We start from the raw sequence: 18,262 nt of genomic DNA, 5'->3' as shown, positions 1-18,262 counted from the left end.
TTTGAAAGTAGAAGTCGAATTAAAATTAAAATAATTTTGAATGTGGTATTCAAAATAAGTGTGTGTGTATATGGACCATAATATACACGCGTTGCGAATATGTATTGTTCATCTATGTTATGAGCATACGTTGGCTAATGCAACAACCTAAAATATACAATGTTTGTACCTGTCATCCATCAGGTTAATGTTTTATATAAATTTTGCAGTATGTGTCACCCAAAATAGCAAACCATAACCAGATTTTTATGATACATAATGCTTATATGAAACTAAGACATATCGCAACATTTATTTTTAGGTATAAAAATAAATTTATTGAAGGAATTGATATATGCCAGTAAAATGGTGTATTTTTAATTTCTTTCAATAAAAACAATATTGATATTATATAAAAATGAATTATAAAACTCTAAGCGGTGGATCACTCGGCTCATGGGTCGATGAAGAACGCAGCAAACTGTGCGTCATCGTGTGAACTGCAGGACACATGAACATCGACATTTTGAACGCATATCGCAGTCCATGCTGTTATGTACTTTAATTAATTTTATAGTGCTGCTTGGACTACATATGGTTGAGGGTTGTAAGACTATGCTAATTAAGTTGTTTATAAATTTTTTATAAGCATATGGTATATTATTGGATTAAATAATGATTTTATTCATAATATTAAAAAAGAAATGAAAAACATTATCTCACATTTGAATGTGAAAAACGAAGAGAAATATTTTCTTTTTCAATCAAATAATACTGAGAAATGTCTAGCATAAAAAATTGAAATATTTTTCATCTAGAATTGTCTCTTATTAATGATTCGGAAAAAGAAAAATCTTGGTTTTGTTATTATTCTTCGTTGGTTCGTTAAATGGATAAAAAATAACTTTGCTTACAAGAACTATTGGAACTATTTATAACGAATTTAATTGATTGTTTTATCATTTATATATAAAGAATTTATGGCAAAAAATAGTTATATATACAACCTCAACTCATATGGGACTACCCCCTGAATTTAAGCATATTAATTAGGGGAGGAAAAGAAACTAACAAGGATTTTCTTAGTAGCGGCGAGCGAAAAGAAAACAGTTCAGCACTAAGTCACTTTGTCTATATGGCAAATGTGAGATGCAGTGTATGGAGCGTCAATATTCTAGTATGAGAAATTAATGATTTAAGTCCTTCTTAAATGAGGCCATTTACCCATAGAGGGTGCCAGGCCCGTATAACGTTAATGATTACTAGATGATGTTTCCAAAGAGTCGTGTTGCTTGATAGTGCAGCACTAAGTGGGTGGTAAACTCCATCTAAAACTAAATATAACCATGAGACCGATAGTAAACAAGTACCGTGAGGGAAAGTTGAAAAGAACTCTGAATAGAGAGTTAAACAGTACGTGAAACTGCTTAGAGGTTAAGCCCGATGAACCTGAATATCCGTTATGGAAAATTCATCATTAAAATTGTAATATTTAAATAATATTATTAAGAATAATGTGCATTTTTTCCATATAAGGACATTGTAATCTATTAGCATATCCCAAATTTATCATAAAATATAACTTATAGTTTATTCCAATTAAATTGCTTGCATTTTAACACAGAATAAATGTTATTAATTTGATAAAGTGCTGATAGATTTATATTATTACAGAGCGTTAATTTTTCGGAATTATATAATGGCATAATTATCATTGATTTTTGTGTTTATTATATGCTCTTGTATGATTAACAATGCGAAAGATTCAGGATACCTTCGGGACCCGTCTTGAAACACGGACCAAGGAGTCTAACATATGTGCAAGTTATTGGGATGTAAACCTAATAGCGTAATTAACTTGACTAATAATGGGATTAGTTTTTTAGCTATTTATAGCTAATTAACACAATCCCGGGGCGTTCTATATAGTTATGTATAATGTATATTTATATTATTTATGCCTCTAACTGGAACGTACCTTGAGCATATATGCTGTGACCCGAAAGATGGTGAACTATACTTGATCAGGTTGAAGTCAGGGGAAACCCTGATGGAAGACCGAAACAGTTCTGACGTGCAAATCGATTGTCAGAATTGAGTATAGGGGCGAAAGACCAATCGAACCATCTAGTAGCTGGTTCCTTCCGAAGTTTCCCTCAGGATAGCTGGTGCATTTTAATATTATATAAAATAATCTTATCTGGTAAAGCGAATGATTAGAGGCCTTAGGGTCGAAACGATCTTAACCTATTCTCAAACTTTAAATGGGTAAGAACCTTAACTTTCTTGATATGAAGTTCAAGGTTATGATATAATGTGCCCAGTGGGCCACTTTTGGTAAGCAGAACTGGCGCTGTGGGATGAACCAAACGTAATGTTACGGTGCCCAAATTAACAACTCATGCAGATACCATGAAAGGCGTTGGTTGCTTAAAACAGCAGGACGGTGATCATGGAAGTCGAAATCCGCTAAGGAGTGTGTAACAACTCACCTGCCGAAGCAACTAGCCCTTAAAATGGATGGCGCTTAAGTTGTATACCTATACATTACCGCTAAAGTAGATGATTTATATTACTTGTGATATAAATTTTGAAACTTTAGTGAGTAGGAAGGTACAATGGTATGCGTAGAAGTGTTTGGCGTAAGCCTGCATGGAGCTGCCATTGGTACAGATCTTGGTGGTAGTAGCAAATAATCGAATGAGACCTTGGAGGACTGAAGTGGAGAAGGGTTTCGTGTGAACAGTGGTTGATCACGAGTTAGTCGGTCCTAAGTTCAAGGCGAAAGCCGAAAATTTTCAAGTAAAACAAAAATGCCTAACTATATAAACAAAGCGAATATAATACACTTGAATAATTTTGAACGAAAGGGAATACGGTTCCAATTCCGTAACCTGTTGAGTATCCGTTTGTTATTAAATATGGGCCTCGTGCTCATCCTGGCAACAGGAACGACCATAAAGAAGCCGTCGAGAGATATCGGAAGAGTTTTCTTTTCTGTTTTATAGCCGTACTACCATGGAAGTCTTTCGCAGAGAGATATGGTAGATGGGCTAGAAGAGCATGACATATACTGTTGTGTCGATATTTTCTCCTCGGACCTTGAAAATTTATGGTGGGGACACGCAAACTTCTCAACAGGCCGTACCAATATCCGCAGCTGGTCTCCAAGGTGAAGAGTCTCTAGTCGATAGAATAATGTAGGTAAGGGAAGTCGGCAAATTAGATCCGTAACTTCGGGATAAGGATTGGCTCTGAAGATTGAGATAGTCGGGCTTGATTGGGAAACAATAACATGGTTTATGTGCTCGTTCTGGGTAAATAGAGTTTCTAGCATTTATGTTAGTTACTTGTTCCCCGGATAGTTTAGTTACGTAGCCAATTGTGGAACTTTCTTGCTAAAATTTTTAAGAATACTATTTGGGTTAAACCAATTAGTTCTTATCAATTATAACGATTATCAATTAACAATCAATTCAGAACTGGCACGGACTTGGGGAATCCGACTGTCTAATTAAAACAAAGCATTGTGATGGCCCTAGCGGGTGTTGACACAATGTGATTTCTGCCCAGTGCTCTGAATGTCAAAGTGAAGAAATTCAAGTAAGCGCGGGTCAACGGCGGGAGTAACTATGACTCTCCGGCAATAGAAAAATATTGGGCGAACAAATTGTACCTCTCAGTTGATGGCAGCGGACTCCGTGAAGCGGGCCATTGGGGACCGCAACACGGGTGGGTTAATCAACCCACGCGTTTACTAACAGGAAAGGAATATATAGACGGTATTCGTCTGCGGATAAATGCCCTACCCACGAAGTCTCGTACTACAAGGGGAAGGCACGAATTGGAACGACAGTGTCGTGCAGGATGTGACGCTCCCGAAACAACAAACCATATAATGCAAAAATGTTACCGATCGCATGGGAGGCGCGTAGCTAGACACAACTGCGTAGTAAATCGAATCAAGCGGGGACTTGAGGAGAGAGGCTGCGCGGTCATTGTTGAACCAAGTCTGCAGTGCGAATCCGGCCTTAATAAACCGGACCTGGTGGCACTACGACAAAATCACATTGATGTGATCGACATACAAATTGTGACAGACGGACACTCTATGGATGATGCGCACCAGCGCAAAATCAATAGATACGACAGACCGGACATACGAACTGAATTGCGTCGCAGATTCGAAGCCGCAGGTGACATTGAATTCCATTCTGCCACCCTGAACTGGAGGGGGATCTGGAGTGGTCAATCCGTTAAAAGATTGATAGCGAAGGGTCTCCTCAGCAAATATGATAGTCATATCATTAGCGTCCAGGTTATGAGAGGCAGTCTCGGTTGTTTTAAACAGTTCATGTACCTGAGCGGGTTTTCCCGAGATTGGACTTAGCTAAAACGTTTGGTTCAAAACATTTGCTTGCTGTCTTGGCATAACATCAATAAAGGCATAAACATCGCAAATAATGGTAATATATAAATGGCTATGAGGATGGTTTTAGTACGTAGGCGTTGCGGAACTTCGGTTCAGCAATGAATCGTGCATGCTAGGAAACTGAAGTGTTGACAGACCTAGTATCTTTCGATAGATTTCCATACCTCCGCGATCAAAAAAAAAAAAAAAAAAATAGCCAAATGCCTCGTCATCTAATTAGTGACGCGCATGAATGGATTAACGAGATTCCTACTGTCCCTATCTACTATCTAGCGAAACCACAGCCAAGGGAACGGGCTTGGAATAATTAGCGGGGAAAGAAGACCCTTTTGAGCTTGACTCTAATCTGGCAGTGTAAGGAGACATAAGAGGTGTAGAATAAGTGGGAGATATTAGACCTCGGTTTGGTATCGTCAATGAAATACCACTACTCTTATTGTTTCCTTACTTACTTGATTAAATGGAACGTGTATCATTTCCTAGCCATTATACGGATATATTTATTATATCTTATGGTATTGGGTTTTGATGCAAGCTTCTTGATCAAAGTATCACGAGTTTGTTATATAATCGCAAACAAATTCTTTAATAAAACGATGCATTTATGTATTTTTGATTTGAAAATTTGGTATAACTCCAATTACTCAGGTATGATCCAATTCAAGGACATTGCCAGGTAGGGAGTTTGACTGGGGCGGTACATCTCTCAAATAATAACGGAGGTGTCCCAAGGCCAGCTCAGTGCGGACAGAAACCACACATAGAGCAAAAGGGCAAATGCTGACTTGATCTCGGTGTTCAGTACACACAGGGACAGCAAAAGCTCGGCCTATCGATCCTTTTGGTTTAAAGAGTTTTTAACAAGAGGTGTCAGAAAAGTTACCATAGGGATAACTGGCTTGTGGCGGCCAAGCGTTCATAGCGACGTCGCTTTTTGATCCTTCGATGTCGGCTCTTCCTATCATTGTGAAGCAAAATTCACCAAGCGTTGGATTGTTCACCCATGCAAGGGAACGTGAGCTGGGTTTAGACCGTCGTGAGACAGGTTAGTTTTACCCTACTAATGACAAAACGTTGTTGCGACAGCATTCCTGCGTAGTACGAGAGGAACCGCAGGTACGGACCAATGGCACAATACTTGTTCGAGCGAACAGTGGTATGACGCTACGTCCGTTGGATTATGCCTGAACGCCTCTAAGGTCGTATCCGTGCTGGACTGCAATGATAAATAAGGGGCAATTTGCATTGTATGGCTTCTAAACCATTTAAAGTTTATAATTTATTTTATAAACGACAATGGATGTGATGCCAATGTAATTTGTAACATAGTAAATTAGGAGGATCTTCGATCACCTGATGCCGCGCTAGTTACATATAAAAGCATTATTTAATACAATGACAAAGCCTAGAATCAATTGTAAACGACTTTTGTAACAGGCAAGGTGTTGTAAGTGGTTGAGCAGCTGCCATACTGCGATCCACTGAAGCTTATCCTTTGCTTGATGATTCGATAAATAAATGATTTTTCCTGTAGCCAAACAAACACCTCGTCATCAATTTAGTGACGCATATGATATTGTCCCTATCATATAATTTTTGATATAAAGACTTTAAAGAATTATATCAAGTTGCCAAATACCTCGTCATCAATTTAGTGACGCATATGATATTGTCCCTATCGTATAATTTTTGATATAAAGACTTTAAAGAATTTATCAGTTGCCAAATACCTCGTCATCAATTTAGTGACGCATATGATATTGTCCCTATCATATAATTAATATAAAGACTTTAATGAATTGTGTCAAGTTGCCAAACACCTCGTCATCAATTTAGTGACGCATATGATATTGTCCCTATCATATAATTTTTGATATAAAAACTTTAAAGAATTGTATCAAGTTGCCAAATACCTCGTCATCAATTTAGTGACGCATATGATATTGTCCCTATCATATAATTAATATAAAGACTTTAATGAATTGTGTCAAGTTGCCAAACACCTCGTCATCAATTTAGTGACGCATATGATATTGTCCCTATCATATAATTTTTGATATAAAGACTTTAAAGAATTATATCAAGTTGCCAAATACCTCGTCATCAATTTAGTGACGCATATGATATTGTCTCTATCATATAATTAATATAAAGACTTTAATGAATTGTGTCAAGTTGCCAAACACCTCGTCATCAATTTAGTGACGCATATGATATTGTCCCTATCATATAATTTTTGATATAAAAACTTTAAAGAATTGTATCAAGTTGCCAAATACCTCGTCATCAATTTAGTGACGCATATGATATTGTCCCTATCATATAATTAATATAAAGACTTTAATGAATTGTGTCAAGTTGCCAAACACCTCGTCATCAATTTAGTGACGCATATGATATTGTCCCTATCATATAATTTTTGATATAAAAACTTTAAAGAATTGTATCAAGTTGCCAAATACCTCGTCATCAATTTAGTGACGCATATGATATTGTCCCTATCATATAATTAATATAAAGACTTTAATGAATTGTGTCAAGTTGCCAAACACCTCGTCATCAATTTAGTGACGCATATGATATTGTCCCTATCATATAATATTTGATATAAAGACTTTAAAGAATTATATCAAGTTGCCAAATACCTCGTCATCAATTTAGTGACGCATATGATATTGTCTCTATCATATAATTAATATAAAGACTTTAATGAATTGTGTCAAGTTGCCAAACACCTCGTCATCAATTTAGTGACGCATATGATATTGTCCCTATCATATAATTTTTGATATAAAGACTTTAAAGAATTCTATCAAGTTGCCAAATACCTCGTCATCAATTTAGTGACGCATATGATATTGTCTCTATCATATAATTAATATAAAGACTTTAATGATTTGTGTCACGTTGCCAAACACCTCGTCATCAATTTAGTGACGCATATGATATTGTCCCTATCATATAATTAATATAAAGACTTTTTAAAGAATTGTATCAAGTTGCCAAACACCTCGTCATCAACTACTATATTATGGTTGCGCCGACCTCTCATATTGTATTCTCTTATGTCTTCATAGGATTTTGGCAATTATACGAGTAAATTAAATAATATACATATGAAAATGATTAATTATTATATGTATAAGGGAAAAAATGCTGAAATATTCCCATATTATCTTAGTATTATAGAGGAAAGACCGTTGCCGACCTCTGATATTGTTCAAAACTTATGTATTTATATGATTTTGGCAATTATATGAGTAAATTAAATAATATACATATAAAATGATTAAATATTATATGTATAAATGTATAAAGGAAAAAATGATGAAATATTCCCACATTATCTTAGTATTATAGAGGAAAGACCGTTGCTGACCTCTGATATTGTTCAAAACTTATGTATTTATATGATTTTGGCAATAATATGAGTAAATTAAATAATATACATATGAAAATGATTAATTATTATATGTATAAATGTATAAGGGAAAAAATGCTGAAAATATTCCCATATTATCTTAGTATTATAGAGGAAAGACCGTTGCTGACCTCTGATATTGTTCAAAACTTATGTATTTATATGATTTTGGCAATTATATGAGTAAATTAAATAATATACATATGAAAATTATTAATTATTATATGTATAGGGGAAAAAATGCTGAAATATTCCCACATTCTCTTAGTATTATAGAGAAAAGCCATTATAGTGAGAGGGTATAGTAGTGTAAACGACCGGAATTACGACAGAGGGTTCAAAAACTACTATAGGTAGGCAGTGGTTGCCGACCTCTCATATTGTTCAAAACTTATGTATTCATATGATTTTGGCAATTATATGAGTAAATTAAATAATATACATATGAAAATTATTAATTATTATATGTATAGGGGAAAAAATGCTGAAATATTCCCACATTCTCTTAGTATTATAGAGAAAAGCCATTATAGTGAGAGGGTATAGTAGTGTAAACGACCGGAATTACGACAGAGGGTTCAAAAACTACTATAGGTAGGCAGTGGTTGCCGACCTCTCATATTGTTCAAAACTTATGTATTCATATGATTTTGGCAATTATATGAGTAAATTAAATAATATACATATGAAAATATTAATTATTATATGTATAAGGGAAAAAATGCTGAAAATATCCCACATTCTCTTAGTATTATAGAGAAAAGCCATTATAGTGAGAGGGTATAGTAGTGTAAACGACCGGAATTACGACAGAGGGTTCAAAAACTACTATAGGTAGGCAGTGGTTGCCGACCTCTCATATTGTTCAAAACTTATGTATTCATATGATTTTGGCAATAATATGAGTAAATTAAATAATATACATATGAAAATGATTAATTATTATATGTATAAGGGAAAAAATGCTGAAAATATCCCACATTCTCTTAGTATTATAGAGAAAAGCCATTATAGTGAGAGGGTATAGTAGTGTAAACGACCGGAATTACGACAGAGGGTTCAAAAACTACTATAGGTAGGCAGTGGTTGCCGACCTCTCATATTGTTCAAAACTTATGTATTCATATGATTTTGGCAATAATATGAGTAAATTAAATAATATACATATGAAAATGATTAATTATTATATGTATAAGGGAAAAAATGCTGAAAATATCCCACATTCTCTTAGTATTATAGAGAAAAGCCATTATAGTGAGAGGGTATAGTAGTGTAAACGACCGGAATTACGACAGAGGGTTCAAAAACTACTATAGGTAGGCAGTGGTTGCCGACCTCTCATATTGTTCAAAACTTATGTATTCATATGATTTTGGCAATAATATGAGTAAATTAAATAATATACATATGAAAATGATTAATTATTATATGTATAAGGGAAAAAATAATCATATTATATATGAATAATGGAAAAAAAATGAAATGTTCCTATAATCTCTTAATATATAAGAGAATAGCCCGTATGTTGGGTGGCAAACGGAATTGAAAATACCCGCTTTGAGGACAGCGGGTTCAAAAACTACTATAGGTAGGCAGTGGTTGCCGACCTCCCGCATTATTCGAAATATTTATTTCGGATTATGTTTATATTGGTTACATACAATAAAGTATATTATTATCCGTACAAATTTGTTTCTCAGTTCTATAGAACACGGGACTTGGCTCCGCGGATAATAGGAATATACGCTTTATAGATAATATCGTTGAAACAAAAGTCAAGTTTCTATTATATATAGAATAACAAATCGTTTCCATATATTATCGTTAATTTTTGGAGGCAGGCAAATATTAATTTATTACCTGCCGTATAGTTGGATTATTATATCGTTACGGTATAATACAAATATGGATTCTTATGAAAGAAATATAAAATTATATATTAAATGTGGAAATATTATCATATGCGCTTGGTTTTATGTTATATATTACCAGAGATATATATGAAAAGAGATAAATTTTAAATTTATCTTCAAAATGCAAATGATTTAACTTAATATTTATATTGGTTAAACAAAAATTGTACATGTGTGGATACAATAATTATGTATGTTGGAAATAAAATGATATTTTATAATGAAATATGTATGTATAAAAAGATAAAATTATAGAAATATATATATTACAATAATTAGATGAAATTCTTGTTATATTGGTAAAACAAGTATAAATTAAAAATGAAAATATGGATTACGAATGCTATATAAAAATGGCCGTAATCGAATGGATTTTTTTACTTATATATTTAAAATTTTACCCAAAGGCGAAATATTGAATTTTATTCAATATAATAAAAATCATGGAATTATATAAAGTGAAAAATCTATATATCTATATATCTATTATATTGCTTATTTCGATTCAAAATATATGAATGGAATATGAAGGAAAAACATTATTCTGGTTGATCCTGCCAGTAGTTATATGCTTGTCTCAAAGATTAAGCCATGCATGTCTAAGTACACACGAATTAAAAGTGAAACCGCAAAAGGCTCATTATATCAGTTATGGTTCCTTAGATCGTTAACAGTTACTTGGATAACTGTGGTAATTCTAGAGCTAATACATGCAATTAAAACATGAACCTTATGGGACATGTGCTTTTATTAGGCTAAAACCAAGCGATCGCAAGATCGTTATATTGGTTGAACTCTAGATAACATGCAGATCGTATGGTCTTGTACCGACGACAGATCTTTCAAATGTCTGCCCTATCAACTTTTGATGGTAGTATCTAGGACTACCATGGTTGCAACGGGTAACGGGGAATCAGGGTTCGATTCCGGAGAGGGAGCCTGAGAAACGGCTACCACATCTAAGGAAGGCAGCAGGCGCGTAAATTACCCACTCCCAGCTCGGGGAGGTAGTGACGAAAAATAACAATACAGGACTCATATCCGAGGCCCTGTAATTGGAATGAGTACACTTTAAATCCTTTAACAAGGACCAATTGGAGGGCAAGTCTGGTGCCAGCAGCCGCGGTAATTCCAGCTCCAATAGCGTATATTAAAGTTGTTGCGGTTAAAACGTTCGTAGTTGAACTTGTGCTTCATACGGGTAGTACAACTTACAATTGTGGTTAGTACTATACCTTTATGTATGTAAGCGTATTACCGGTGGAGTTCTTATATGTGATTAAATACTTGTATTTTTTCATATGTTCCTCCTATTTAAAAACCTGCACTAGTGCTCTTAAACGAGTGTTATTGTGGGCCGGTACTATTACTTTGAACAAATTAGAGTGCTTAAAGCAGGCTTCAAATGCCTGAATATTCTGTGCATGGGATAATGAAATAAGACCTCTGTTCTGCTTTCATTGGTTTTCAGATCAAGAGGTAATGATTAATAGAAGCAGTTTGGGGGCATTAGTATTACGACGCGAGAGGTGAAATTCTTGGACCGTCGTAAGACTAACTTAAGCGAAAGCATTTGCCAAAGATGTTTTCATTAATCAAGAACGAAAGTTAGAGGTTCGAAGGCGATCAGATACCGCCCTAGTTCTAACCATAAACGATGCCAGCTAGCAATTGGGTGTAGCTACTTTTATGGCTCTCTCAGTCGCTTCCCGGGAAACCAAAGCTTTTGGGCTCCGGGGGAAGTATGGTTGCAAAGCTGAAACTTAAAGGAATTGACGGAAGGGCACCACCAGGAGTGGAGCCTGCGGCTTAATTTGACTCAACACGGGAAAACTTACCAGGTCCGAACATAAGTGTGTAAGACAGATTGATAGCTCTTTCTCGAATCTATGGGTGGTGGTGCATGGCCGTTCTTAGTTCGTGGAGTGATTTGTCTGGTTAATTCCGATAACGAACGAGACTCAAATATATTAAATAGATATCTTCAGGATTATGGTGCTGAAGCTTATGTAGCCTTCATTCATGGTGGCAGTAAAATGTTTATTGTGTTTGAATGTGTTTATGTAAGTGGAGCCGTACCTGTTGGTTTGTCCCATTATAAGGACACTAGCTTCTTAAATGGACAAATTGCGTCTAGCAATAATGAGATTGAGCAATAACAGGTCTGTGATGCCCTTAGATGTCCTGGGCTGCACGCGCGCTACAATGAAAGTATCAACGTGTATTTCCTAGACCGAGAGGTCCGGGTAAACCGCTGAACCACTTTCATGCTTGGGATTGTGAACTGAAACTGTTCACATGAACTTGGAATTCCCAGTAAGTGTGAGTCATTAACTCGCATTGATTACGTCCCTGCCCTTTGTACACACCGCCCGTCGCTACTACCGATTGAATTATTTAGTGAGGTCTCCGGACGTGATCACTGTGACGCCTTGCGTGTTACGGTTGTTTCGCAAAAGTTGACCGAACTTGATTATTTAGAGGAAGTAAAAGTCGTAACAAGGTTTCCGTAGGTGAACCTGCGGAAGGATCATTATTGTATAATATCCTTATCGTTAATAAACATTTGTTATAATACAAATAAATACAATTTACCAAAATAAAAATATTACAAAATGATTCCACGGAATCAAAAGTTAAAGTCAAAATAAAATGAAGATGGCTTTTATTTTATATGTGGGGCTTGGCAACCTCATAAAAAGACTTTAACATTATTAATGTTGTTGTGCGTATTTGTGGCAGTACCTACTACAACAATGGCGTTTCCTATAAAAACAAATTCTCGAAAATGGAAATCGAAGAAACTGAACAAAATTTGAAAGTAGAAGTCGAATTAAAATTAAAATAATTTTGAATGTGGTATTCAAAATAAGTGTGTGTGTATATGGACCATAATATACACGCGTTGCGAATATGTATTGTTCATCTATGTTATGAGCATACGTTGGCTAATGCAACAACCTAAAATATACAATGTTTGTACCTGTCATCCATCAGGTTAATGTTTTATATAAATTTTGCAGTATGTGTCACCCAAAATAGCAAACCATAACCAGATTTTTATGATACATAATGCTTATATGAAACTAAGACATATCGCAACATTTATTTTTAGGTATAAAAATAAATTTATTGAAGGAATTGATATATGCCAGTAAAATGGTGTATTTTTAATTTCTTTCAATAAAAACAATATTGATATTATATAAAAATGAATTATAAAACTCTAAGCGGTGGATCACTCGGCTCATGGGTCGATGAAGAACGCAGCAAACTGTGCGTCATCGTGTGAACTGCAGGACACATGAACATCGACATTTTGAACGCATATCGCAGTCCATGCTGTTATGTACTTTAATTAATTTTATAGTGCTGCTTGGACTACATATGGTTGAGGGTTGTAAGACTATGCTAATTAAGTTGTTTATAAATTTTTTATAAGCATATGGTATATTATTGGATTAAATAATGATTTTATTCATAATATTAAAAAAGAAATGAAAAACATTATCTCACATTTGAATGTGAAAAACGAAGAGAAATATTTTCTTTTTCAATCAAATAATACTGAGAAATGTCTAGCATAAAAAATTGAAATATTTTTCATCTAGAATTGTCTCTTATTAATGATTCGGAAAAAGAAAAATCTTGGTTTTGTTATTATTCTTCGTTGGTTCGTTAAATGGATAAAAAATAACTTTGCTTACAAGAACTATTGGAACTATTTATAACGAATTTAATTGATTGTTTTATCATTTATATATAAAGAATTTATGGCAAAAAATAGTTATATATACAACCTCAACTCATATGGGACTACCCCCTGAATTTAAGCATATTAATTAGGGGAGGAAAAGAAACTAACAAGGATTTTCTTAGTAGCGGCGAGCGAAAAGAAAACAGTTCAGCACTAAGTCACTTTGTCTATATGGCAAATGTGAGATGCAGTGTATGGAGCGTCAATATTCTAGTATGAGAAATTAATGATTTAAGTCCTTCTTAAATGAGGCCATTTACCCATAGAGGGTGCCAGGCCCGTATAACGTTAATGATTACTAGATGATGTTTCCAAAGAGTCGTGTTGCTTGATAGTGCAGCACTAAGTGGGTGGTAAACTCCATCTAAAACTAAATATAACCATGAGACCGATAGTAAACAAGTACCGTGAGGGAAAGTTGAAAAGAACTCTGAATAGAGAGTTAAACAGTACGTGAAACTGCTTAGAGGTTAAGCCCGATGAACCTGAATATCCGTTATGGAAAATTCATCATTAAAATTGTAATATTTAAATAATATTATTAAGAATAATGTGCATTTTTTCCATATAAGGACATTGTAATCTATTAGCATATCCCAAATTTATCATAAAATATAACTTATAGTTTATTCCAATTAAATTGCTTGCATTTTAACACAGAATAAATGTTATTAATTTGATAAAGTGCTGATAGATTTATATTATTACAGAGCGTTAATTTTTCGGAATTATATAATGGCATAATTATCATTGATTTTTGTGTTTATTATATGCTCTTGTATGATTAACAATGCGAAAGATTCAGGATACCTTCGGGACCCGTCTTGAAACACGGACCAAGGAGTCTAACATATGTGCAAGTTATTGGGATGTAAACCTAATAGCGTAATTAACTTGACTAATAATGGGATTAGTTTTTTAGCTATTTATAGCTAATTAACACAATCCCGGGGCGTTCTATATAGTTATGTATAATGTATATTTATATTATTTATGCCTCTAACTGGAACGTACCTTGAGCATATATGCTGTGACCCGAAAGATGGTGAACTATACTTGATCAGGTTGAAGTCAGGGGAAACCCTGATGGAAGACCGAAACAGTTCTGACGTGCAAATCGATTGTCAGAATTGAGTATAGGGGCGAAAGACCAATCGAACCATCTAGTAGCTGGTTCCTTCCGAAGTTTCCCTCAGGATAGCTGGTGCATTTTAATATTATATAAAATAATCTTATCTGGTAAAGCGAATGATTAGAGGCCTTAGGGTCGAAACGATCTTAACCTATTCTCAAACTTTAAATGGGTAAGAACCTTAACTTTCTTGATATGAAGTTCAAGGTTATGATATAATGTGCCCAGTGGGCCACTTTTGGTAAGCAGAACTGGCGCTGTGGGATGAACCAAACGTAATGTTACGGTGCCCAAATTAACAACTCATGCAGATACCATGAAAGGCGTTGGTTGCTTAAAACAGCAGGACGGTGATCATGGAAGTCGAAATCCGCTAAGGAGTGTGTAACAACTCACCTGCCGAAGCAACTAGCCCTTAAAATGGATGGCGCTTAAGTTGTATACCTATACATTACCGCTAAAGTAGATGATTTATATTACTTGTGATATAAATTTTGAAACTTTAGTGAGTAGGAAGGTACAATGGTATGCGTAGAAGTGTTTGGCGTAAGCCTGCATGGAGCTGCCATTGGTACAGATCTTGGTGGTAGTAGCAAATAATCGAATGAGACCTTGGAGGACTGAAGTGGAGAAGGGTTTCGTGTGAACAGTGGTTGATCACGAGTTAGTCGGTCCTAAGTTCAAGGCGAAAGCCGAAAATTTTCAAGTAAAACAAAAATGCCTAACTATATAAACAAAGCGAATATAATACACTTGAATAATTTTGAACGAAAGGGAATACGGTTCCAATTCCGTAACCTGTTGAGTATCCGTTTGTTATTAAATATGGGCCTCGTGCTCATCCTGGCAACAGGAACGACCATAAAGAAGCCGTCGAGAGATATCGGAAGAGTTTTCTTTTCTGTTTTATAGCCGTACTACCATGGAAGTCTTTCGCAGAGAGATATGGTAGATGGGCTAGAAGAGCATGACATATACTGTTGTGTCGATATTTTCTCCTCGGACCTTGAAAATTTATGGTGGGGACACGCAAACTTCTCAACAGGCCGTACCAATATCCGCAGCTGGTCTCCAAGGTGAAGAGTCTCTAGTCGATAGAATAATGTAGGTAAGGGAAGTCGGCAAATTAGATCCGTAACTTCGGGATAAGGATTGGCTCTGAAGATTGAGATAGTCGGGCTTGATTGGGAAACAATAACATGGTTTATGTGCTCGTTCTGGGTAAATAGAGTTTCTAGCATTTATGTTAGTTACTTGTTCCCCGGATAGTTTAGTTACGTAGCCAATTGTGGAACTTTCTTGCTAAAATTTTTAAGAATACTATTTGGGTTAAACCAATTAGTTCTTATCAATTATAACGATTATCAATTAACAATCAATTCAGAACTGGCACGGACTTGGGGAATCCGACTGTCTAATTAAAACAAAGCATTGTGATGGCCCTAGCGGGTGTTGACACAATGTGATTTCTGCCCAGTGCTCTGAATGTCAAAGTGAAGAAATTCAAGTAAGCGCGGGTCAACGGCGGGAGTAACTATGACTCTCTTAAGGTAGCCAAATGCCTCGTCATCTAATTAGTGACGCGCATGAATGGATTAACGAGATTCCTACTGTCCCTATCTACTATCTAGCGAAACCACAGCCAAGGGAACGGGCTTGGAATAATTAGCGGGGAAAGAAGACCCTTTTGAGCTTGACTCTAATCTGGCAGTGTAAGGAGACATAAGAGGTGTAGAATAAGTGGGAGATATTAGACCTCGGTTTGGTATCGTCAATGAAATACCACTACTCTTATTGTTTCCTTACTTACTTGATTAAATGGAACGTGTATCATTTCCTAGCCATTATACGGATATATTTATTATATCTTATGGTATTGGGTTTTGATGCAAGCTTCTTGATCAAAGTATCACGAGTTTGTTATATAATCGCAAACAAATTCTTTAATAAAACGATGCATTTATGTATTTTTTGATTTGAAAATTTGTATAACTCCAATTACTCAGGTATGATCCAATTCAAGGACATTGCCAGGTAGGGAGTTTGACTGGGGCGGTACATCTCTCAAATAATAACGGAGGTGTCCCAAGGCCAGCTCAGTGCGGACAGAAACCACACATAGAGCAAAAGGGCAAATGCTGACTTGATCTCGGTGTTCAGTACACACAGGGACAGCAAAGCTCGGCCTATCGATCCTTTTGGTTTAAAAGTTTTTAACAAGAGGTGTCAGAAAAGTTACCATAGGGATAACTGCTTGGTGGCGGCCAAGCGTTCATAGCGACGTCGCTTTTTGATCCTTCGATGTCGGCTCTTCCTATCATTGTGAAGCAAATTCACCAAGCGTTGGATTGTTCACCCATGCAAGGGAACGTGAGCTGGGTTTAGACCGTCGTGAGACAGGTTAGTTTTACCCTACTAATGACAAAACGTTGTTGCGACAGCATTCCTGCGTAGTACGAGAGGAACCGCAGGTACGGACCAATGGCACAATACTTGTTCGAGCGAACAGTGGTATGACGCTACGTCCGTTGGATTATGCCTGAACGCCTCTAAGGTCGTATCCGTGCTGGACTGCAATGATAAATAAGGGGCAATTTGCATTGTATGGCTTCTAAACCATTTAAAGTTTATAATTTATTTTATAAACGACAATGGATGTGATGCCAATGTAATTTGTAATAGTAAATTAGGAGGATCTTCGATCACCTGATGCCGCGCTAGTTACATATAAAAGCATTATTTAATACAATGACAAAGCCTAGAATCAATTGTAAACGACTTTTGTAACAGGCAAGGTGTTGTAAGTGGTTGAGCAGCTGCCATACTGCGATCCACTGAAGCTTATCCTTTGCTTGATGATTCGATAAATAAATGATTTTTCCTGTAGCCAAACAAACACCTCGTCATCAATTTAGTGACGCATATGATATTGTCCCTATCATATAATTTTTGATATAAAGACTTTAAAGAATTATATCAAGTTGCCAAATACCTCGTCATCAATTTAGTGACGCATATGATATTGTCCCTATCATATAATTAATATAAAGACTTTAATGAATCAAGTTGCCAAACCTCGTCATCAATTTAGTGACGCATATGATATTGTCCCTATCATATAATTTTTGATATAAAGAATTGTATCAAGTTGCCAAATACCTCGTCATCAATTTAGTGACGCATATGATATTGTCCCTATCATATAATTAATATAAAGACTTTAATGAATTGTGTCAAGTTGCCAAACACCTCGTCATCAATTTAGTGACGCATATGATATTGTCCCTATCATATAATTTTTGATATAAATTTAAAGAATTGTATCAAGTTGCCAAATACCTCGTCATCAATTTAGTGACGCATATGATATTGTCCCTATCATATAATTAATATAAAGACTTTAATGAATTGTGTCAAGTTGCCAAACACCTCGTCATCAATTTAGTGACGCATATGATATTGTCCCTATCATATAATTTTTGATATAAAAACTTTAAAGAATTGTATCAAGTTGCCAAATACCTCGTCATCAATTTAGTGACGCATATGATATTGTCCTATCATATAATTAATATAAAGACTTTAATGAATTGTGTCAAGTTGCCAAACACCTCGTCATCAATTTAGT

The 18,262-nt window shown here is 35.4% G+C and overlaps 4 non-coding genes across 4 annotated transcripts; all 4 read left to right on the top strand.

Annotated features, from left to right (window-relative positions):
• Window positions 1–408: 408 nt before the first annotated feature.
• Window positions 409–587, top strand: LOC117149444. Its single transcript, XR_004460302.1, has one exon. It is a non-coding gene; the product is annotated as a 5.8S ribosomal RNA (ribosomal RNA).
• A 9,699-nt stretch (window positions 588–10,286) lies between these two features.
• Window positions 10,287–12,281, top strand: LOC117149446. Its single transcript, XR_004460304.1, has one exon. It is a non-coding gene; the product is annotated as a small subunit ribosomal RNA (ribosomal RNA).
• Window positions 12,282–12,967: 686 nt separating this feature from the next.
• Window positions 12,968–13,146, top strand: LOC117149439. Its single transcript, XR_004460299.1, has one exon. It is a non-coding gene; the product is annotated as a 5.8S ribosomal RNA (ribosomal RNA).
• A 395-nt stretch (window positions 13,147–13,541) lies between these two features.
• LOC117149442 lies at window positions 13,542–17,498 on the top strand. The gene has a single exon (XR_004460301.1). It is a non-coding gene; the product is annotated as a large subunit ribosomal RNA (ribosomal RNA).
• Window positions 17,499–18,262: the final 764 nt, after the last annotated feature.

This window comes from Drosophila mauritiana, unplaced genomic scaffold, assembly GCF_004382145.1.
Source record: "Drosophila mauritiana strain mau12 unplaced genomic scaffold, ASM438214v1 U_212, whole genome shotgun sequence".
Taxonomy (NCBI): Eukaryota; Metazoa; Arthropoda; class Insecta; order Diptera; family Drosophilidae; genus Drosophila; species Drosophila mauritiana.
Note: the sequence above shows the minus strand (reverse complement) of the source record. Positions and strands in the feature narration are given on the sequence as shown.